The sequence below is a fragment of the Cibotium barometz genome, chromosome 36 (assembly GCF_041138505.1).
Source record: "Cibotium barometz isolate CiBa-2024 chromosome 36, ASM4113850v1, whole genome shotgun sequence".
In the NCBI taxonomy this organism is placed as follows: domain Eukaryota; kingdom Viridiplantae; phylum Streptophyta; class Polypodiopsida; order Cyatheales; family Cibotiaceae; genus Cibotium; species Cibotium barometz.
In genome coordinates this window covers 29,529,738-29,553,974 of record NC_141081.1, presented here as the reverse complement: position 1 = coordinate 29,553,974, position 24,237 = coordinate 29,529,738, and the positions used below count along the sequence as shown (strand labels likewise).

The window sequence follows — 24,237 nt, the reverse complement described above, 5'->3', positions numbered from 1 at the left end:
TGGATGGTCTGATTCAGATTGGGCTAGAGATTTAGATACTCGGCGTTCGACCAGTGGTTGTGTTTTTTCGCTTGTGTTAGGAGCCATTTCATGGAGCAGTAAAAAGCAACCTATTGTGGCGCTTTCCTCTACAGAGGCGGAGTATCATGCAGTTTGTTATGCTACATGTGAGGCAATTTGGTTGTGGAGATTATTGCAGTATATTCAGCATAGTTGGTTCATCTCTCTCTCTCTCTCTCTCTCTCTCTCTCTCTCTCTCTCTCAGCACACTCTAGTGCTTGTATGCTGCCGCATTGTGCACTCTTTCGAAGGGGGCATCAAGTGAAATACACATGTCCTCCGTGATGATTTGATGCAAAGTAGCCCAAACCTTTTGTTGTGCTCTATCCCTCTGGGGTGTATGGGGCTCTGCAGTAAGAAGGTGACAATAAAAGTCAAAGGCAATCCGCCTCACCATGGCAAGATCCGAGCGAAGTGTGCCCTTAGTATCCTGCAAACTATCTAACACCTTCTCTGCAATGAGATGGACCATGAGTAGCAAAGAAGTGTTTATTGCATTTGCCTCCCTTTTGAGTCCAAAATGACTCCTGGGCATGGTAACGATACTTCGCTCTTTGCTGTATGGAGTGCTGAAGCTCAGCCATAACAATACATAAGGTATTTGCCATCCATTGGGCATCCGGGTGCTTTTCATGTTCCCTTTGTAATGTTGATAACTTACGTCTGATAGCCCTCTCATGGCATTATGATTATTCTTGTATACTTTATAGCACGCTCCCCCGTTTGTTCTGTGCATTTATCTAGGAGGTTTTCAGTTTCAGTTTTCTATGACAATGCCCATCGGGCCTTTGTAAGAGGTAAATATAACTTTCTTTCTTTTCTTTTCTCTCTTTCTCCTAAGTAAGGCCATCCTGTGGTAAAAATCACTGGCACGTTGCAATGTGGAAGCCACACTCCCTAGGCCATCAGGAAAGTCATGAGATCTCCATACATCTATCACATGTTGTGAAAGCTCTGCATTTGAGTTGAGATGCTCAAGAATGCACTCACGAGGAGTAGACCCATGGTATACTGGATCTCTAATACATTAAACCAATGGGCAATGATCAGATTTGGAGGTGCCAGATGCTATGAGTGTATGTTCTCCCCTATCAAGAAGCCAATTGTCAACATAGAAGTGATCTAAGCATGCATAGATGCAACATCCATCCCTCCTCCTATTAGACCAGGAAACGAGGAGAGAGGATGACCTCCTTTGAATATTATCCTCAAGCCAACAATCTCTGCCATGTATAGAAAGAATAAATTACTCCCAGGAGGCTCTCTCAAGTGGGTGCACCATACCCACTTGTCCTCTTGTTTGTGGGTTGCCAACAATCTCTGCCATGTATAGAAAGAATAAATTACTCCCAGGAGGCTCTCTCAAGTGGGTGCACCATACCCACTTGTCCTCTTGTTTGTGGGTTGGTCAACCATATTAAAATCACCCCCAGTGATCCAATGATCAGCGTGAGGGAGCGAATTAGTGAGGGCTTTCCAAAAGGAAATCCTCTCCCCTCTATCATTAGGTGCATACATGTTCAGAATACCAATGTGTTTTCCATCGTGCATAATGATAATCCACTGCACTCTAGCAAAACCTCGTCTAAGTAAACGTGCATAGCTAGCTCCAAAGGGAGGGCTGCTAGAAGCCAATCTCTAACGTGAGAGCGGGCAAGGTGAGAGCCGTAGACCCTCCCAATGAGAGTGGTCTTCATTTTATTGTCGATGTCGCTTTGGAGAATGAGAAGCTCGTCTTGTGAAAAATTGATAGTTCTCACGGCCTGTGGGAGTGGAGAAGGATTGGCTTGGGTAGAAGCCATAATGCCAATCAAGGGATGGGCGGCCGACTTGAACACAATAGGAGTTTTCCGTAAGCTAGTGTAGGCAACAGAGTGGGAGGGGCAGGAAGACAGGCTGGTTGGAATAGGAAGGAAGGCGGGATGATTGCAGAGGAGGCGGAAGTTGGGTGAGAAGGCGGGCAGGAGAGAGGACGTGCAGGAGTGAGGACGGGCAGGAAAGGGCAGACAGCAGGTGGAAAAAGCTTAGGTGCAGGGGCAACAGTACGGGAAGTTTCCTTGATCCAAGCGCAAAGGTATTCCTAGTGAACCAAGCTTCGGCTACAATGCCTCAAACATGAGAGGGGACCTTAAAATTGTTTGTAGCACCTTTTTGGCATAATTGGAAGAATTCTTAAAACCTCCACTTACATGTTGCCTACTTATTTTCGAAATTGGTCTCATAGCATCATCTCAAATGATAACATATGGTACTCACCATGATCCATCTCTGTTTAAATATGACATTTGATTATACATCTGCTTCGATTTCAGAGGTGGCTTCAACGTAGAAATGATTTTTTAAAAATCTGCAAACTTTTTGACTTTGCCCCTTTAAAATTTTATTGGGTTGTTCTATGTATCCCAAATAATGCTCAAACGGTGCAGGTCCGGCTGGTTTCAGGCATAGGGACACAGGCAACGATGGGATGCCCCACTTGGTCAGTTCTTCTTTCAAGTCTCTTGTATTGTGATAAAGGCCAAGCAAATTCTGTAGCCAGAGCTTTAGACAAATCTTATTAGTGTAATCCCTTTCATGTTGTTCAATGTTGGCAGAAGGCTTTCTGTGTATTTCTTGTTTGTGCCATCATATTTCTACCTTTTTTTGACGATCCATTTACAGCTTACAGATTTCTTTCTTCTTCACCTTTGTATAAATGATTCTTTGCTTCGGATTGTACTTGGATATTTATGACATGTACTTGTTGGACATTTTGGACACTTTAGTTGTGAACACCCTCTTATTATGAGAACATAACATAGGGCCTTGTGCCTATATTAAGCATTGTACATGATGGACGTATTATCATAATACAATCATTGTTGTGCTGCTCCATCTCTCTATTGTTGGCTATCACATCTCTCTCTCTTTCTCTCTTTCCACTCCTGTTGATGATGGATCTCCTCCATGAACCCCCCTCCATAGTGTTGGGATAGAGTGCATTATGATTATCCCCTGTTTGTTCCGCAGTGACTAGGTTTCCAGTTCCAGTTTCAGTTTCAGTTTCAGTTTCAGGTTTCTTTTTAGTTTTCAATGAAGATGCTATTCCATGGATACTCGTAATCATCTTTTGTCTCATAGGCCCATTGGGCCTTTTGTAAGACATAAATATAACTTTCTTTCTCTCTCCGAGCATCATCTCCATGGCTTGAACCTCCATCTTCATCTCTTCTTGCACAAGATCTGCTCCTACGCTCTCATCACAGACATCTTCCACCCACCGTAGTATGAGCTCTGATCCTATGGATACCAGCATGGTATTAGAGCCAACCATATAACTAAAAGATAAGAGTACATACATAAAGGGAAAGTACTCTCCTATAATAACATACAATGGTTGGTCCATATGTCCGCTCTCGTTTTTGTTGCCGCCTTCACTGCAGGGTTTTTTCCCAACTCTACCTTTTCTCATCAGATCAGCCCCCTTTGCGTTTTCTCATCAGTGCAACCATCTCTCATCCTACCAGCATTCTTGTGGGCAAGTAGCTCTCAACCATTATGGAAGGGAGTTGTGTTTCCATATTCACCAGGCAAGGAGGAGGAAGAGGGCATCACCATCAGCTCCACGGCATCTAGCACAGCCTAAAGGTAGCCCATATCAGGGCAGCAGTAAGTAACGCACATCAGATGTGCAGCAAAATGCACCTGAAGCGGCAGATCAAGGCAACACATAGAGGCAGCAAAAAACACAGCACAACTGGCTCAAAAACACAATGCAAAAATCGGGGGCTAGAGATAAAATTGTTCAAATTCCTTTTAGGGTCTTCTAATTGGCGGTACAAGCTTTTCACAAGCAATTTTGAAGTCAAACGATCAAGTGGTTGATGAGAGCTGAGCAGATCGTCAATTTCGGGCCTCCTTCACTAATTGGATTCCAAATTGAGCATTAATGGGTACTCTGCCTTGGTCAATGGCCCAAGTGTCAACCGCTTGGCAACAGGGTTGAAAGAAGATCGTCATTGACATTGCACACCAGCATGGGGAGTTTTTCAAACTTCCAAAATCATTTTCTAGTTATGTATGAGTCAAGGGTTCTCTCCCCGGATGTCCCCTAAAATCTGAATATTTTGTAGTCATGGGTTCTCTGCCCAGGAAGTCTCCCAAAATCTGAATGTTTTGGATGTCTTTTTCGTGCCCCCCCTCTCCCTCTCTCTCCCTCTCTCTCTCTCTCTCTCTCTCTCAGCACCATCTCCATGGCTTGAACCTCCATCTCCATCTCACTTTGCACAAGATTTTCTCCTACACTCACGTCATGGACATCTTCCACCCACCATAGGATGAGCTTTAATCTTGTGGATACCAACAATACCTTAGCAATAACTCTTTGATTTATATAAATGGACCACATGATTTAGTTGCAAACTTTGCAACTCTGAGGTTTTGATATTCCCAAGCTTTCTATTATAAATCATATGGGAGAATTTATACTTATATCCTGTCTCCAGATCAGCCAAATATTAGGCTTCAGCTAAACCAAATCTTTTCTACTACAGTCCACCTTCATGGGACTGTATGCGTGACTATATTCAGTCAATCTTAGGCTGCAGAAGGGTGCGTCTGATATAATAGAATGGCTGAAAACTGAAACCCATTGAAACTAAAAACAGAGTCAACTATTGCTAGTAAGCTATCAGTATGTATGATTTACTTGAAAAGCTAGGAGAACCTACAAATTTTTATTTTTATTTTTTCTGCAATGCATGCAACACACTAGGTTGCTTTGCAAATCTACTTTCACTTCTAGAAATGACACCCCTACAAGATAAACTGATCCAAAACAGCTAGTACATATTGTATGAACAATGGTAGAGTTGCATGTTACAACAGCTTGCCATGACACATCATTGATACAGCTTTGGCCAAAGCCCTCTTGAGATCGTTACGCTAGTCAAATCAAAAGATAGCCTAGTGCTGGTCAAAGATCATATGGTGTAATCCTGTGGCACCCAAGGATTTGGTGCTACTTGAGTTTGCTAGGTTATGATGCTGCAGAGCTGTGTAACAAGCATCTCAATTGGGGTGCCTTAAGGTTTGAGAATGGGTTAGGCTTGCCAGTCTTGTCAATTCTTGCACCACTTTCCCTGTTTTTATCCTTGTAATCATTATCCGAGTACATTGAATAATGATATTATAGTCTCTATTGGCTGTTTTAAGTCTTTTGTCTCCAAGGCATTGGCTAATCCATGAATTGAAGCAATGCATGAAACCCCTCTCAAACGAGGTAGTACGAAAATACTCAGAGCTCACATGGGTATTTCACTTTCTTGAGGGATAGAATTTGGTTGACATTAGGATGGGTTACATGTGATAGATATAGATGGATAGGTCAGAACAACAGACATATGAGTTTAAAATTGATCAATGCCTATGGCAGATGAGGTTCAATATGGCAAGGATGTAGGGAATGAAGGCTAAGGAGGCCACATGTGACCAACGGTTGATCAGTGCCTATGGCAGGTCAAATTTTAGTAGGCAAGGATATAGGGAATAAAGGCTAAGAAGGCCACATTTGTGATCAGTTCATATTTACTTTCTACACAATAGGTGGTTCTACATTGAGTGTCATGGGCTCTACCTCAGTTACAAGTTGCAGTCAGCTGTGCAATCGCCTGACCAGCTACTGGTGCAGGCCTGACTCACCTCCCAACCATGACAGCCGTGGGCAAGCCCACAGTCTTGGCTGCACCGAGCCACGAGCTGAGCTAACTAGGTTGACATACCGACCAATCTCCTCCTCGCGACGTCCCATACCGTCACGAAGCTACCCTCGTGGGCCTCGAGATAGTTGCCGGCCTCGGCTGCGTAAAGCAGGTGCACGTCTGCACTAGATCCAGGCTCCAAACCATAGAGCTCTCACAAATCTCGCGAGACTCTATATGACTAATGACTAACCTTGGCCACCCTTTTATAGGCTCTTGGCCGGTCATCGAGCGTCCACACTTGGGCGCCCGCCCGTCCATACTTGGGTGCCCGCTTGTTAGTCTTTCCCTAATTCAGCTCGCCAATCAGCCTGCCTAGCTTCAAGCTTCCCCAAACCTCGAAGCTAGTCTTGTGTGCGTATGGCACACGATAGATACACACCGTGCACATGACATACTTCCCTTCCTCTAAGAGATCACTCCGGAGCTCACTAAAAAGCCAGGGTAATCTCTCTCAAGAGTAGTCAACGTCTCCCATGTAGCGTCCTCCTCAACACGATCCTTCCACTTGATCTTGTATTCCGTGATAAGCGTATTACGCAATCTTCTTTCACGAAATCCAAGAATCTTTTGAAGTTCGTGCGGAACAAATGTCATGTCCTCGACATCTATGATTTCTTGAGGAGTAACTAACTGGTATGTTCCACCCAGTACTTCCTTAAGTCTACTGACATGAAAAACAGGATGAACTTTCACTTGAGAAGGCAAATCCAATTCATATGCAACTGAACCAATCCTTCGTGTAATACGAAATGGTCCACAGTATCTAGGGGATAATTTCGGAGATCGACCTGTCCGTAAAGTCTCAGAATCTTTCGGAACTCGCAAATACACCATCATTCCTTCAGAGAACTCTCTGGGTGAACGATGTCTATTAGAATAAAATCTGTCTCGGTCTTGAGCACTTCTAATAGATTCCTTCGCAACTTGTAACATTTCTTGCATATCTTGCAAAAAATTACGTGCTGCATCATGCTGAAGTCCTGATAATCCTACTGTAACAGGTGATCTAGGTTGAAAACCATACATAAGCATAAAAGGACGAAAACCTGTACTCGTATGCTTAGTACTGTTATATGCAAATTCTAACATAGGAAGATAATTCTCTCATGAACTCTGTCTTTTGGATACATATGCTCGAAGCATATCCTCCAAAATCTAATTCACTCTTTCAGTCTGGCCATCAGATTGAGGATGATCTGAGGAACTCAAATTCAAAGTTGTTTCCAAAAATCACTCGTAAACTTAGAGTCCCTATCACTAACTATGTCATTCGGTAACCCGTACAATCTAAACAATTGCTCGATAAATTGCCGTGCTAATGACATAGTAATAGTCTTCCGGGTCGGTAAAAATCTAGCCATTTTTGTCAAGCGATCTACCACAATCCAAACAGAATCGTGGCCTTGATGTGTTCTTGGCAATCCGGTAATAAAATCCATGGAAATACTTTCCCATTTATTACCTGGGATTTGCAAAGGATGCAACAACCCAGCCTGTCTAAAGCGTTTAGCTTCATTTGCCTGACAAATTTGACACTTGAGAACATAATCTTCTACATACCCTTTCATCTTTGGCCAATAAAAAGTGTGTTTCACTAATGATAGCGTCCTGTGTACCCCAGGGTGTCTAGCAGAAGGGGCGTCGTGACACTCCTTAAGAATCTTGGACCTAATGTCCGGGATCTGTAGTACACAAATTTTGTCATTACGGAATAGTAAACCATTCCGAATCATCCACTGGCCTCCTGGAGCTTGAATGGTAGACTGCTCAATCATTGAGTCTAGGTCAATCAATGAGCTCCCGTCCTGGATCTTCTGCCAAAATGGACCAAAATAACTATGAGTCTTGCAAAACCCTCTCAATGACTGAAATAAGTAAGTAGAAATCTTGATGAACGACAAAGTATTCACCTCTCTAATTCGACTAAGCGCATTTGCAACACTATTCATGGACCCTTTCCGATAACGGATCTCAAAATCAAAATCTTGTATTAACTCAGTCCAACGAGCTTTCCTTCCTCTCAAATCATCCGCATCACACACATACTTGATTGACTGATGATCAGTCAATACCACAAACTTGGAGCCATATAAATAATGTCTCCAAACCTTGAGAGCATGAATCACAGCATAAAGCTCCTTCTCAAGGATTGGCCAACGAGATTTGAGTGTCATCTAGCTTTTTGCTTTCAAAAGCAACGGGTCTACCATCTTGAAATAGAGCAGCCCCAATGGCATAGTCACTGGCATCAGTTTCAAGAACATAAGGCCGACTAGGATCGGGTAATGCTAAGATAGGTGCTTCCTTGACTTTATCTTTCAAAAGTCTGAAGGCCATATCCAAATCATTATTCCAAGTGATAGGCTGATTTGACTTACATCCACGACCTTTCAATAAGTTGGTTATGTGTGAGGTGAGAGTACTCCTGCACAGATTTCCAAAGAAAAACAACAAAACCGAGAAAAGAACGAAGTTGTTTCACTGTTCGTGGTATAGGCCAGTCCAGAACCTTCTGAACTCGGTCATAGTCAATGCTCAATCCATCTCTAGTGATCTTGTGTCCCAAGTAAATGATGTCTGTCATAAAAAAGTCATATTTACTTAACTTAGCATATAGTCGATTCTGTCTTAAAATAGATAAGACAATCGTGAGGTGTCTAACACGATCCTCAAGAGTACGACTATATATCAAAATATCATCCAGGAACACCACCACAAATTTTCCGAAATGTTCACGAAAAAGATCGTTCATCATTTGCTGGAAAGTGGTTGGAGCATTGGTTAACCCAAAAGATAATACGAGAAATCGTAATGGCCTTACCTAGTCCGAAAGGCAGTTCTTTCGACATGCCTTTCATGAATACGTATCCGGTGATAGCAAGTACGCAAATCTATCTTCGTGAAATATTTCGCTCCTGCTAACCGGTCAATCAGGTCATCTGATCTAGGAAGAGGATAATGGTTCTTAATTGTCAGCTTGTTCAATCTCTTCCTCAGCTTGGCTCATCCTGTAAGGTGGAATACTGACAGGATGGGCACCAGGGATCAAATCAATACGATGATCTACTGCCCTTTTAGGTGGTAAACCCGATGGCAAATACATCTTGAAACGAATCAAGTATCTTCTGTAATTCTTTGCTTTCAAACACACTTAATTCATTCACATCCATAGAAGGTATGAGAAATAAAGAAAGTGGAATCAATACACAATGGAAAGCGGTATACAAAGAAGAATCCATTATATTTCCAAAATCAACTGTATTTTCAAGAGGTTCCTGAGAGGGATGTATACAATCACGTAAAATATTATACCGAGTGTTCCTATGCTGAAAAGAAAAAATATGACTAGACCAATCTATCTGGACTTGAAGAGTCTTAAACCACTTAACCCCTATTAACAAGTCTACATTTTCTAGGTGCATAACATAGCATTCCATAGTATCTTTGTAGTCCTGAATCCGGATTGGTAGCATCTCCACCTTTCGATCCCATACTTGCCTTCCCGCAGGTAAGCGTACCTCATAGGTATGATCGTTGGGTGTCGTATCAATTTCTGCACAAGTTTGTAGTTAACAAAATTGTGTGAGCTGCCAGGGTCTAGAAGAATGTGAATTCTATGGCCATTCACTTCTCCATAAACTCGGAGAAGATCATGCAAGCCAAATACTTTAGAGTTGAACAGACAATCAGAACATGTACTAGGGCGAGAAAGTACAGTAACTGACGTACCTGTCAAAGACAACTGGTTAGCTGCCTTTGGCTTGGGTCCTGCGTTGGTCTTTGCACCCTTTTGCTTCGGGCACTCGTTACGCATGTGTCTTTTTTCTTCGCAGATGAAACAACGTCCCTCCTTCTTGAACTTTAAAGCCTTAAGGAGTCGTTGCTTCTTCACTGGTGTCAAACTTGGATTCTTCGAAGGTTGGTCCGAAGACTTTCCTTAAGTCGTGTTAGCCATAGGTGCGGAGAACTTTCTTTTATGCTTGTTCCCCTGTTTGGTAACGGGTTTAGACTTGGAAGAGACCATTGTATCATCATAGATACGAGCTGAATGAATGGCCTCGTCCAATGTTTTGCATTTGTTATTTTTAACCTGTAAACGGTATGAGTCTGGTAAACCAGCTACGAAAAACCCTAAAAGAGTAGTGGGATCTATCTTTGTAGCTTTCATCTGCAAGTCCCTAAACTTCTGGAGGTAGACCTCATAAGTGAGGTGCTGCGAGGTCATGGTCAAAGCTGTAAACCGGGCAACAACATCATAATCATCCTCTTTCTTGAGAAATTTCTTCTTGAAAACGTCTTCAAATTGTGCCTAAGTTGTTGGCTTAGGATTGAGGTCCTTCCACCAAAGCAAAGCTTTGCCTAAGAGGAAACCTGCTGCTAACTGGATCTTTTTTCCATTATCATATGGATGAAACTGAAAATGGACGTGCCACTTATGTAGCCATGTGTCCACGATCTCCTTGGTACGCTGCTTTTGCTCGCCTCCGAACGGTTCCGGAGTAATGTTGGGGCCTAAAGCAGAGGCCAAGGTATCCATACCCGAAAGAGTAGAGAGGGTAGTGGTCAAGAGAGAGGAAGTTTTGCAAGGCTTGCATCTGGGCGGCAATTTGTGCCTGACGTTCCGAAGAAGTAGTTTCGAGAGCAACTTTGAACTCTTGGAAATCTGATTTTGACACATAATCGTCAAAAAGATCGGCATCGGTATCTTCCGTAGTCGGCAAGCCTTTGCGTTCGACAAGGGGCTCCAACTCCGATTCTTGGGTCGACATCGTGAAGAGGGCAAGTGGAGAGAAAATTCGATCTTTGCACAATAAAAGTGCAAGTGAACTTGAGAGCTCGAGAGCTTGAAAACTTGAGAGATTTGTGGCAAGAAGCCCACTTAAGGGGTTTATATAACTGTCCCCAAAAGCTACTTGAGCTTGTGCTTTTGTGTTTATATATATATATATATATATATATATATATATATATATATATTTATATGGATATACATATTCTGCTTTCTTAAAAAAAAAACACCTTTAAACCTTAGAGGGGCCTTTAAACTCTTTTAAAAAAAGTTTAATCTAAAAAAAAGCACCCAAAGCGTCGAATGCTTTCTCTGGTTTTTTCCCCCCCTTGGAATCAGCGCCGCTGGCTTGCTGCTTTCGTCACCTGCGCTATTGCCGTCACCGACCAAGCTATAGGCGCGTGCTTTGCGGTCGTCGGCCACCTCGCTGCCATCCACGCGTTCCAGCCAACGCTTATGCTCAGGCGGCCTGCGTCGGCTTGCGCCTAAGCTTGGCCGCCTAGGCCCAGGCGCCCGCCACCTGGCCGCCTGGCTACGTTGGCCTAGGCGCCCGCGTTTCTAACTGCCTGTGATTTCGGTGGCCCACGTCCAGTACGCCAATGCTTGCCAGCTTTCACACCTCTCACACGCTCTCTCTCTCACGTTTATTGCAAAGCAAAACAACCCTACCATCTACCTACACCCTCATCAGGGGTTTCTTTGATGAAAAAGCACATACTAACTGAAAAAAAACAGCAGCATGCATAACAAAACAGCAAGCTTCTTGAACACATACCTTTCTTTGACCTCATCTTCTCTACCTACCGACTTGCTCGTTCACACGAGGCACGCTCTGCTACCACTGTCAAATCCCCACCAGATCTCCTCGTGGAAGCTCTTGATACGAGACTCGAAACCTGCAAACAAGCAAACAACAAGAAGGGCGTGCAGGCCTGACTCACCTCCCAACCATGACAGCCGTGGGCAAGCCCACAGTCTTGGCTGTCCCCACCGGGCCACGAGCTGAGCTAACTAGATTGACGTACTGACCAATCTCCTCCTCGCGACGTCCCATACTGTCACGAAGCTACCCTTCGGGCCTCGAGATTGCTGCCGGCCTCGGCTGCGTAAAGCATGTGCACGTCTGCACACTAGATCTAGGCTCCAGACCATAGAGCTCTCACAAATCTCGCGAGACTCTATATGACTAATGACTAACCTTGGCCACCCTTTTATAGGCTCTTGGCCGGTCATCGGGCGTCCACAATTGGGCGCCCGCCGTCCATACTTGGGTGCCCGTTGTTAGTCTTTCCCTAATTCAGCTCGCCAATTAGCTTGCCTAGCTCCAAGCTTCCCCAAACCTCGAAGCTAGTCTTGTGTGCGTATAGCACACGAGAGATACACACTGTGCACATGACAGGACCATGGTAACACACTCCTTACAAAGGTTGGGCAATACCAAGCGAAAGAATAATAATGAGGAGGAGGTACAAAGACACCCAACTAGAGCGTGCCCGTGGAGACCTCTGCCTGAGGGAGTCCTCATCATGACCTTGACACAGCTACATGCATTTAGATGCATATGGACTTGTTTGAGTACATCTCAGAGAATTGTAACATCACACAGATTGGGGATTCTTTGAACTGCAACCACCACCCAAAGAAGACCCCAAAGAGTATTTGGGGGGATTGTGTACATGTTTCTTGAAAACATGGAGGGCTTACTATCTCCTCTTGAAAGGTGAAGCTCTCAGAGCTGCCTTTGTAACTACATTGAGGGCTCATTGTCTCCTCTTGAAACATGGAGGGCTCACAGTCTCCTCTTGAAACATGGAGGGCTCACTATCTGCTCTTGAAAGATTAGTTGCCTTTGTAACTACATTGCCTTGATAGATAGTGAGCTTGCAGCCCTAGCAAAGGCACACTTGGCTGTAGCCAATTAGTTTTTCCTTGAACCAGATATGCATATACTGTATTACAGTACCCAGACAACCCCCGAGGTGACCAGACGCCGTAAGCAGGAGGAGCCCTAGCTCAGGCAGACCCGCCAGCGCCTTACCCAAAGCACCCATCAGCGAGGGGGCACCATTGGGAGAACATGCCAAATCCGATGAAACCGGCCTTCAGAAATCTGACGGGCGGTGAAACAAACACTCACACACAAAACACTTCATCACCCATGGGAACCTGGAAAAGGAAAACAAACAGGGGAGCTAGAGTGCTCCTGCAAATAGTACAAGGACACTGATTGGCCCCAAAACGCAGTGGCGTCCCTTGCGGTATTTCTTTACTTGATCAAAAATGACTACATAGTACAACTTGTGAATCCTTTACCAATAGGATCCCTCTTAGTTTTTCACCGAGGACTTTCCAAATAAGAACTCTCGTTACTACAGCAAAGCAGTCCATAGGGAAGGCACACCTGGACAATATCTCCGTGCTTGAAAAGGTCTTCTCCATCTCAACCATGGATCTCACAATGCTTTCCCAAACAATAGTAAACCATATGTCCTTATAATCACAGCCTGCATGTAACCTCGAGAAAACTATTTCCTGTTCACATGAATCCAAAGACATGCTTTCCTCACGAAACCAAAGAACTGTATCTGATAAACCATAGGCTTGTATCCCCGATACCAAAGTCCTGTTTCTTTACGAAAGACTAATGTCCTATTTCCATGACAGATAAATCCTCATATGCACCATCAATCACGATGCCAAAAACTCAGAGAGAGAAAGATAGAGGATGTGTCAAGCCATCCCTGAATACACATAAGTCCAAGATGAAGAGCAACACACATCTCTTCCAAGAACATCATCCTGCGCATATGTAGCTTGATCCTCTGTATCCCAATCTCGTAAACAAAACCTCCTTGCGAAGAAAGAGAGAGAGACTCCTTGGCTGTTAGCCCCTTGGTGCCTCCTTCAGCTCACCTTCTCTCAAGAGAGATAGAGAGAGAGATCCACGCTGACTGCTTCCACACATGCAGCCATCTGGCGTAGAGAGTCTCCCATTTGACCCTCGTTTGTTTGCCATATTGTCTGCAAAGAGACTCTTGCCTGACACCTGCCTAGCTGCCCATTGCTCGTTGCCCATAGATGTAGTCTCTTGGTTGCTTTTTACTTGTTTGTAATCCATGCTCAACCACCTAATCACGGGCGTGGTTGCCCATGTGCAACAGCACCCTGGTGTAGGTCATGTGCATCAGCACTTATCAGCACCCAACAACAGCAACTCTTACATGCAAGTATAACAACGCCCAGCGGCCAACAATAGCATCAGTATCAGCCAGCAGCAGGGGCAGCGGTACCTGGCGGCGGCACGGCGCGGCACAGAGGCGGCGGCTTTGACGGCGGCGCCCGACTGTACCGGCGGCGGCGGCGCGGCTCTGTACTCGGTGGCGGTGCCCGACTGCACCCGGTGGCGGCGCCTGTACCAGCGGCGACAGTTTTGACTCTGTACCTGGCGGCAGCGCGACGGCTCTAGCAGCGGCGGCACCTGTACCAGTGGCGGCGCCCGACTGTACCCGGCGGCGTAGCAGCAGTAGCTAGTGGTAGCTGCTGTACCCGGTGGCAGTGGTACCCAACTACAGCGACATCGTACCCATGCAACCACGCCATGCCCCTACCCTCCAATCCACCACCTTCCCTTAAATAAAGAAGATGCATTTTTCATAAAAACACCAAAAGCAAGGTTTTCAAAAACGCATGCTTATTAAATAATAATATTTTTATCTTCACAGGTTTTAAAAACCTTAAGATTTTTGAAGATCCTTTTTGTCCCCTTTCACACTTGGGCTAGCCTCCAACATGGGTTTCCTTTTCACATCTAACTGATGCATGTCCACACTGTGTGTCCTGTGCCCGTGCCCGTGTCCACTTGCTCGTTGTCCAGAGGGAAAAACACAGGCTCGTAACATACCCCCCTCTTGAGAAATAGCAAGCGTCCTTGATTGCACTCAATAACACAGTAAGGCATCCAATGAAGAAAGAGTCCCCATGTGACCAAAGCAATGCCCGTCTTGTGCATCGAGGTGCTGAAACAATCATCTTGAACGATAAGGTCACACTGTCACATCGAAGTGACCAACAACTCTTGCTTGTTCCTTCAGAACCTGCAGAGCAAAAGTCTAAAATCAAGTGGAAACACGTAATGTGTGTTAGCCAAAAAATAAATCCATGCATCATTCTACATATGACAAACATATGCATGACACATATATGCATTCGCAAACAATATGCTCCTCAAGATGCTCTACCCACTCCACAATAACAGTCTCAGGGTTGCTTGCAAGCCTAACACCCATGGGTATCCTTGTAGGACCCACGACTGAAGGTACAACATGAGCATATGAAAGCACTCAATGCATCTAAACTATACATCCACTAAGTACTTTCCACATATGTCCCTCTTGATGCTTTACACACTCTACTTATGGCCATCCCTCAGGAGCCACACTCAGTGATACACCATGAACATGGTAAAGTACCTGATGTATCATACCAACATACATGCATCTCATCCTGACACATCCAGAGTATTGCCCGATGTATTCTCAAGGGTACCAAGATCCAATGGCACCAGAATACCATAATATCTCGGAAAGTGTATGCATACATGCACAAATAGAGTTCAATCCATATATCAATGAACCAAACCAACTCTAGGACTGTTCGCAAGACTTATGCCCTTCTTAGAGTCTCGAAGTGTTAGCTCAAGTTGCCGCAGCCTTTGAGCCAAGGTGGTACCAAACGTTATGTACTGTACGGATCCGTACGTACTGTACGTTGTTTGGTACGGAAAAAAAATTTAAGGTACATAAAAATACGTACCATTGGTAAAAATACATAAAATCTCAGAAATTTCAGCCACCTACATAGAATTTCAGTCCATGTCCACATTGACATATAAAACTTCCGAAATAGAGACACAACAAGGTCACAAACCTACTAATTCAAAAGTGAGAAATTAGAATCACAAGTCGTAAATCATACTTAATAAGTTAATCATACTTAATACTTAATACTTATTACTTAAGACAAGTCACATTGTCACAAGTGAGTCGTCCACAGATGGTGGGCTAAGGCTTTGAGAGAGAGAGAGAGAGAGAGAGAGAGAGAGAGAGAGAGAGATGAAATGTTATATTAACGTCTTCAAAAGGCCATAGTGACTTATGAGACCAAAAAGTTACATCATGGTGGATCTGATACAATGTCTGGATAAAAAACCAGAAAATGAAAAATAAAGATGATACTACTGGCACCTAGAGAGAGAGAGAGAGTTATGTTGCTGCCTTGGGGGCCTGAGCAAGGGTGGGTGAGTTATATTGCCAGCCGTACTAGGCGCCGTGGCGAACAGAGAGGGCGGCTACGCACAGAGGCGCGAAGCGAACAGGGGCGGTTAGGGCAGAGGCGAACTGAGGCGGCGGTGAGCAGGGGGCGGCCCAGGGAGAAGGCGGCGGCGACAGTAGCGAAGAGAGAGAGAGTGCAACTGTAGAGAGGAGAGAGCATGGTGGCTAGCTCTTACCGGAAGGTTGAGGTCGTACGGCCTCCAGAGTCCAGACGCAAGACGCAGACACTGGACGCAGGCACGCCACAACCAAAAAAAAAAAACGTACGGATCGATCCGTATGGTACGGATTGGATCCGTACGTACGTTTTGATCCTACCTTGCTTTGAGCTTAACCAAACCATGCCATTCCAAAGGAGACCAACTCCACAAATAGCATTATCTCAAAATCCAATTGACCGATCCTGTGGTCAAGAACAGCAAGAACCATATGACAAAGATCAATGTTCCAATCTTCCTTAGTCATACCTTAGTTCCAAGGCAAAAACCATCTCTGTTAACCATATGCGCAAAAAGGATGCCCGACACTATCATCCTTGCACAAAGTGTGGATGATGCCTGACCAAATGAAGTGGATCATCTCGACGGGCAGTGTGATGGAGCCCTCAATGGTCGCTCTACATCTGGTCTGCCAGATTTGCCAAGCAGCAATGCTGCTGATAAGCTCCCATCTCTCACTCACTCCATTCTTCACAGTCCACTGGGTGTGGCCCCAGGACAGAGGAAGCAAGAATCGCCGAGATGTGAACATGTATGAGCTGCACAGCCAGACCTAAGCCATCCACCTTATAAAGAAGATGGCGGGTCCACCTCCATGGCCCGATTAATCACGCCATCTATAACGAAGTGGAGAGTGCTGGAATCAAAAGTGAATAGCTTGAAAATCCTCCACCAAACCTATAGGCAATCTCAAAGAAATTGCCGTTGGGTCTCCACTAGAGCACCACAAAGAAACAAGCAAGGAGTGGAGGCAAAAGGCTAGGGGTGGGCTGTGAAAGAGCATCACAGGTTGTAGGCCCAAAGCACAAACTGTAGAAGGCTGGACACAGTTAGATTATTGCTGAAAATGAGCACGAGGGAAGCCCATAGATGCTTACAAGCATAAGAGACTGTTGCTACAGCCAATGACCTCCAGTTGATATGCAAGAATGAGATGAAAAGTGAGGGGAAGGGTGAGCACCTTTATATATATCCCCCCCAAAGAACTAGTTGGCCAGCTGCAGCAGGTCGACAGCTGTCCAGTAGCATAAAATGCTATAAAATGCCTTTAAAAATGGTAGAAAAATGCCTAAATAATATCTGCTAAATATGCCAATGCAGGGTCTCATAAAATGACTAGTGCAAGCATGAAAAGGTGTATGTAGACCCTCTGGAGATGATATATTCCAACAAGATGTGTAAAGGCGCAAGAAGGACACAAGGAGAGAGGGGACCTCATCACAATCAGTCGATGACAATTTATGGCCTACCTCCTTGTGTCAATCATAAAATTGGGCTGATGCCGAAAGTGTCATTAGAAAACTTTGTCAGCCTATTAGGGAAGGATGAAGTTGCTCAACAATTTCAAGAATATCTCCAAATGGGTCATGTACAACCAAATAGTCTCGTGGGGTGCACCAAATAATTCTAGTAATGTGGAACTGTGTGTTTTTGCGCAAATTAAAAGGTCTTAGCAAGTTGACTATTAAGAATTTAGTATCCAGTTCCGCGCATGGATGATTTAATTGATCCATTATATGGAGCAAAATATTTTACTAAGATCATAGTAGTCTCTAATCTCTCCTCTAGGCATGTTTTCTAAGCCATCAGACTTAAATTCAAGACACTGTTGTCACCATAATTTTAATCAAGAACCTATAGAAGCATGTAAGGTCACTACTGATTCATATTCTGGTTTGGTTTGCACAACAGACTAATGATTTTCTGGTCCATATACAATGTTGTGCGGTGTCATGTATCTTAAAAGCCTAGTTAAGTAAAAAATGTTTCAGTTTATGTGTGAGAGCATCTATGTGGTATGCATTAACTACATTGCATTTGGTTGTGTGCGTGCGTGCCCGCGCGCGGCGCGAGAGAAAGAAAGAAAGAAAGATTTTATTAACGTCTTCCAAAAGACCGAACTCGGCCTATGAGACAAATCGGAGTACCTGTATGGGGTATCCTCTGTCATCCCAACAAAATGACAAAGTACTGAATAAAAAAGCTGAATCTGATGGAGCTCTATTACTAGGAGAATGCAAAGCTATATGCATGGAGTATACAATCATGATATGCAACCTAGCTAGCTCCATCCTGTACCATACTGGGGGTATAAAATGGTATACATCAGTGAAGGGGGTTATATTGAACGTCTTCAAAAGACCATAAGGTCTATGAGACATAAGGGATTACAAAGATTATGTGTTATAAAAAACTGGTAAACTGATGAAAAAGACAAAATTGCCTAGTTAAAGCCACTGAAGTATGTCCCGGATCTGAAGCTGTTGTGTCTAGGGTCTGCACCTGGGTTGGTGTGGACGTCGGGCCTGTCGGATGTTATGAGCCTGTGTTTTTCCCTCTGGACAACCAGCAGGTGGACATGGGCACGGGCACAGGACACACAGTGTGGACATGCATCAGTTAGATGTGAAAAGGAAACGGGGCTGCTTCCTCACATGTGCACGTGGGTGGGAGGTTTTTTTTGGAGGGGGGGGGGGTTTGCTAATCTGGCATTACAGGCCCCTTGTGTTGCTTTTCCCAATCTCTCCATCTCTGTAGCCTCCCTCTCAGAGTGTCCAGCTGGATTTACAGGATTCATGGTCTCTGTTCAATTCTACGGCCTCCCTTAGGATACCACACGCTGCTCCCAGTGACTGGGCATTCCCTTGGCCAGATTCTTAGGTTGCCTCCTCCCTTCCGGCACTATGCCAGCTTCCATTGGGAGGGCAGCAAGGTTTCTAACCCTCCCTTCGTGTGCTCATCGGCTCTTTGGAGAACCTCCCTCAGCATGTCGCAATCCCTAGCTAGATGGTTACATTTCTTCCAATGGGTGTTGTTCTCTGGATTGCCCGAGGAGCAGTGTTTTGTATGCTGCCAGATGTCACCTAGGGGCTAGCGCGGCCTTGGTGCTTGAGTGTGGGAAATTCATCACAAGGCTTGGCCTACCGTGTGGCTTTTGGTTTTCTGGCTGGCTGCGGCGCTTCATGGCAGAATCCTCGCCAGAAGCCTCCTTTCCTAGCATCTCTTTCAAACCTGCCTCCAGTGGGCTGAGACCCTCAACAGGTCCCGCCGCTCCAAGCACATGATGGGAAGCAGTGGTGGCCCCAAGGACAGTGAGCCCATTATGAGCATTTGTCCCTAGATATCCCAGTGGAACCAGTAGAGGATATTGTGGGACAAAACCAGGTTACGAATCTGGGGCCGCCACTTTCTAGGTCCCATCTTGGTCTTACTCCCACCCTCCAGCCCTTCTCCCATCTTCATGAGCTTCCCTTGATTGCTGCGCTTTGATTGCCCTTGCACCCTTGGCCTCTTCGTCAATCGCAAAACCACCCCCCCCCCCCCCCCCCCCCCGGCGGGCCCCCGGCGTGCGCGCTGATAAAAGTGCCTTGGATGCCTTCCAGAGGAGTGGGTCCACTTGCCGCCCCCCACCTTCCTTGGCCTGGGTACATATCTTGGCAATATTCCTTGAATCTGATTGGGATAGTCATTTGCTCCTCCCTAGTCTCTACTGGAGTCATCTAGAGTGGCACATGGGTTATGGGACACCGAGTGGATTATGTTTTCTTTAGATGCTTCCTATTCGATTTCTGTCCCCTGGTGGACGTGCTGGTGCCTTTCGTCTTGTGTATCATTTTGCACCACTTTTGCCTTTCCTCATAGATGTTAAAGTGACGGTCTTCTACTTCCCTCAGAAGTGTTGGCCTTGAGTAGGAGTGGGACAGCACCTATGTGGACCACACCCTCAGGGACTAGGCTATTAGGATTTCGCACTTGTTGGGTGACCTTAGGATCCTAGGACCTAGAGGCAATCGGCTAGACTTGGTGGATTTCTCAGACTTCTGCTCTGGCTGCACCTCCTTGACTGTATGCGTGGCACCCCTATATAGGAGCTTTCTGGATAACATCTTATCAAACATGAACAAAGCATGCTGTTCCAAATCTGATTGATACACGGGTTGAAGCCCTGCTTTGGACTTCCTCTATTTCTCCTCATCATCAATGTGCATAAAAGGTGATACTTCCAAGAGTACCTTCCAAAATTTGCTGACATATGCATGTACAAGTTCTCCTTCATTCTGCTTAACCCAATCCCCCTTCTTACGGATATCCTTTCTTGCATTAAGAGGCAAGAACTGTGTATAAAACTTTGATTTGAACTCGGAGGAGTACCTGGTAGCTTTTTTGAAAGCTAGCAATGTGCAGCTGTACCCTCTAAGTACATACTTGCATGATGTACTTGGAAAAGTCCTTATCACTTAAAGTTATGTCAAAATGTGAGATGAAAGACATGACTTCTGAGGCATATGCTTGCACATGTTCTTGTTCATTCTGCTTCACCCAATCCCACTTCTTAAGAGTATTCTTCAATGCATTAAGAGGCAAGAACCTATAAATCTTTGATTGAAGTCATCCCATGTACTCATAGGAGTACCTGATAGCTTTTCCAAAAGCTAGCAATAAGCAGCTGCACCCTCTAAGTGCATACTTGCATGATGTACTTGGAGAAGTCCTTGTCACTGAAAGCTATGTCAAACTGTTAGCCTCTCTCTCTCTCTCTAGATTGACTAGAGGGTATGCAGCACTAGGAGGTCTAGAGAGGATGTGCTCACATGACTTTTAAGGCATCAAAGTCACCATGATAAGTCTGAAACTGGCCTTGAACTCCTTGCTATGGTGCTCAATGTCATCATGCTTTCTCTTGCCCCTATCAACCAATGGGGAAGAAGCCCCTGCAACATGAGGCATCACTGCATGTGGCCGGCCAGGATACATGAGGCCTAGATACATGTGGTTGAGGTACAGGTGGCCGTGATACATATGGCATGCATAGGTACAACATCCTCAGGTTCTTGTGTCTCATTTGCATATTTAGTTGCATGAGTAGGCTCTACATAAAGAGAGTAGCTTTAAGTATGGGATGCTCATAACCATCCCTGGAGAGGTCAATAGGCATAATGGTTGTACTAATTCTTTCTATTTGCTACTTCCCTTAGTGCTAGGCTTCATTATGGCTGAGTCTGCCTTGCATCTCCGGAGGTTTGACAAAAACTCAGTACGAAGGGCTTTGTGTGAATATATGCTCTTATGTGTGTGTGTGTGTGTGTGTGTGTGTGGAGTGCGTGTGTGAGAGCATATCTTGATACAGAGTTCTACATCCACTATTGGGCATTGATGACGTTAGTGGGGATGTCGTAGTATCTAGTCCATACTATGCATAATGGAGTTGATAGTTATATAGTCTTGTGGGTTGACTACCATGAGTATATAACATGCACGTTCCTAAAAGGTGAATTTAGGCATGTTCTTCGATTCATCTAGGTATATAGAATACCTTGGCTGGCATGCTGACCTCGCTCACCTTGAGAGCTCAGCAAAGTAGTGGCATTGGTGACATGATGGTCAGTTTTGATATCAAGAGAGGCAACTGCACGGCCCACATATCGGTCACCTCGTGAATCATGTGGAGTAGAAGCATGGTGAGAAGTAATTGAAGCCGCCTGTCTGTGAGAGAGATTTCAGCCTTTGAGAAGCTCCTCCATGAGGATCTAAGTAAGGTGGTTTCTTGAAAACAAGTTCTCCTTGTATTGCCTTCCAATACAACCCCATTATGAATGAGAAATGAAATTTCTACCTCTCGAGGCTTTTGCCCCATTTTTAGATCCAAAGTCTCAAAAGTTTTATCAAGCCATGCATCTTTCTTCTTATCTTCCAATACCTGCTTGACTTGCGGGTCATCATGTAAACACTTCAACTCTTCTTGCTTTGCTTGGAGAAGCCTTTCTTCAATCTTGGTCCATTGGGCTCCTCATCTTGCACCTTCTCCTTGCAAAGTACATCATGAGCATGACTTCCATGAGGCAATTCGGAGGCATGTGCTCCACTAGAATTCCCCTTGGAATTGGGAATTTCTCCACTACTTTCTTGGTTTGGCATAGTTATTATAAGCCCCGCTAGCTAGTGTTGTTCAAGATGAGGGATCGTCTGAGAAGATGAAGGCAATTGTGCTTTGATACCAATGTAATATCCTTGTCCAGGGAAGACAACTTTGTTGACACACTTAAGTTTTAATACTCTTGACACTTAAAGACAAGGCACTACACAAGACAAGATAGCAAAACTGAATATGAAAGTACACCAGCAAGGCCAAGAGCACACCCCCACTCCTCCCCACACACACACACCCCCAACAACACCCTCCCCTCCCTGCCATGCCAACCCAAAAAGTTTATATATATATATATATATATATATATATATATAATTTGGGAGTAATTTGTATACAAGCCTTTAAGGCACGAAGTGCCAAATTTGCATGAACAATGCAATGAATACATGTACTAAAAACAAGGTTTGTCGACGTTGAAACCTCAAACCTCCAAGGAATTGCCATGTGTATTCTTGACCCTTTAGTGTATTCCATCCTTCCCTAGTCTCCACACCAAACATGTGGACCCAGTCCCAGTGGTGGAAGACCGAACTATGTGCACATGGTGATAGAATATTGGAGAGTCCAAACAAGTGTACAAGGGAAATTCTCTCCCTATGGGAACAATAGGATATTACCCAAGCATGGTAGAGTTGAGAGCAACGAAATCTTCATGAATGAAGTGTATTTGAGCTGTTCTACAAGGTTTTGGGTGACAAACACTCAAAAATTGGAATTTAGTGTTTTTGACAGCATTTTAGGGTTTTTGAGAGTAGACTCTGTACCGTATGAATATGTACAGTGTGGGTTAGGTTTTCTATAGTGGTTGTATAGGTCCGCTAGCAGATGGGGTGCTTGGGTATAGGAGAGAATATGCCTAGCTCACATGATGGGAGAAAAAGGGTGGTGGTTGCAAACCACGTAATGCCAAGTAGTGAGCACTCACCCCACACTTGGCAAGCTTGCCATAAGTAGGGTGGGGTGTCCATAAGTGTGCCCACACACACCTCAAGCCCAAAAAGGGATGCCGTGTTTAAAAGAGTTTGGCCACTTAATAATAATGTCCACCCACTTATTAATGGGTGTAAACTTGCGAAGGTTATAACATTACATTATTATAAAATGAACTACTTGCAAAGATTATAACATTACATTGTAAAATGAACTACGTGTAGATGATACTTACCACCTGTTCACATGCCACAAATCTCATCAGAAAATAGGGCATTCATATGGTTTATGGGCGGGCATCTCTACCCATGAATTAAACATACAAACTAGGCATCCTGAAACAATTCACAATAGTTTCCAGGCATGCAAACATGAGTGCAATGCAACATTGCTATGGACAATCTCCCATGAAGCTTGTATTCACATAGGCATTTTCGGGCACAAACAAGGCCACCGGAATGCCAAGTCCAGAACTCAGGATCTAGGTGTCAACCACACCTCTCATATCCGGTCCACTGGTACCAAAGAGAGGGGCAAAATGTAATGGGAGGCGGACGTGTGTATTGGAATCGTATAAATGTGAACAAGATTCTGAGCACTTAACACTTGAGCATTACAACCACAAAGCTGAAAATGACAGTACACCACATAAAGGGGCCGATGATAGGCTGACCCCCCCTCTTTAGGTTATATTACCAAAAGAGTCTGCAAAGTACAAGATTACGGGTGCCTGGGGATTCACCACCAGCCTGCACCTGATTCTTCCAAATACATTATGAATGAATACATTTCAAACAAGAGAATCTGTAGGTACATCCGCCCTACACACAGGTACATCCGCCCTACACAAGCCTCTTCACAGGTACATCCGCCCTGCACAAGAGTATCACGATCCTCACAGGTACTCCATCTTGCACAAGATGTAAATGGATCTTTAGGCCCTGTTTCCACGCGAGAAACTGATACAGAAACCTGTGTTCTCCGCGAGCAAGTGTCCCCAATGCTTGCCCTAAGCACCTGCTATACCAGGAATCCTTGAGACACATCCATGCTCACATATTCCATTGCTGTCCGGCCTGTTTTGTGCAATAACCAGTCCAAAACAGCAACTTTCTGTCGCGAGAAATCCACCTATAAAGGGTCCTACAGCCCTATGGAGGTCCCTAGAGCTGTCCTGTACTGTCCAAGTTGACTTTGGACACCTGTAACCAGCCCAAAACTCGCAATAACCAGAAATTGC

General features: G+C 44.7%; 1 protein-coding gene across 18 annotated transcripts in view; it reads left to right on the top strand.

Annotated features, from left to right (window-relative positions):
- LOC147617756 (uncharacterized) overlaps positions 1-24,237 on the top strand; it is a 130,705-nt gene that overhangs the window by 79,687 nt on the left and 26,781 nt on the right. For 8 of the 18 annotated variants that reach the window (XM_086776002.1, XM_086776005.1, XM_086775999.1 and 5 more), the window contains one exon: positions 2,487-2,539. The exons of the other annotated variants lie outside the window; for them this stretch is intronic. The gene's annotated coding sequence lies outside the window, so the exon portion shown is untranslated. The remainder of the gene's footprint in view (positions 1-2,486; positions 2,540-24,237) is intronic. 18 annotated transcript variants of the gene reach the window in all.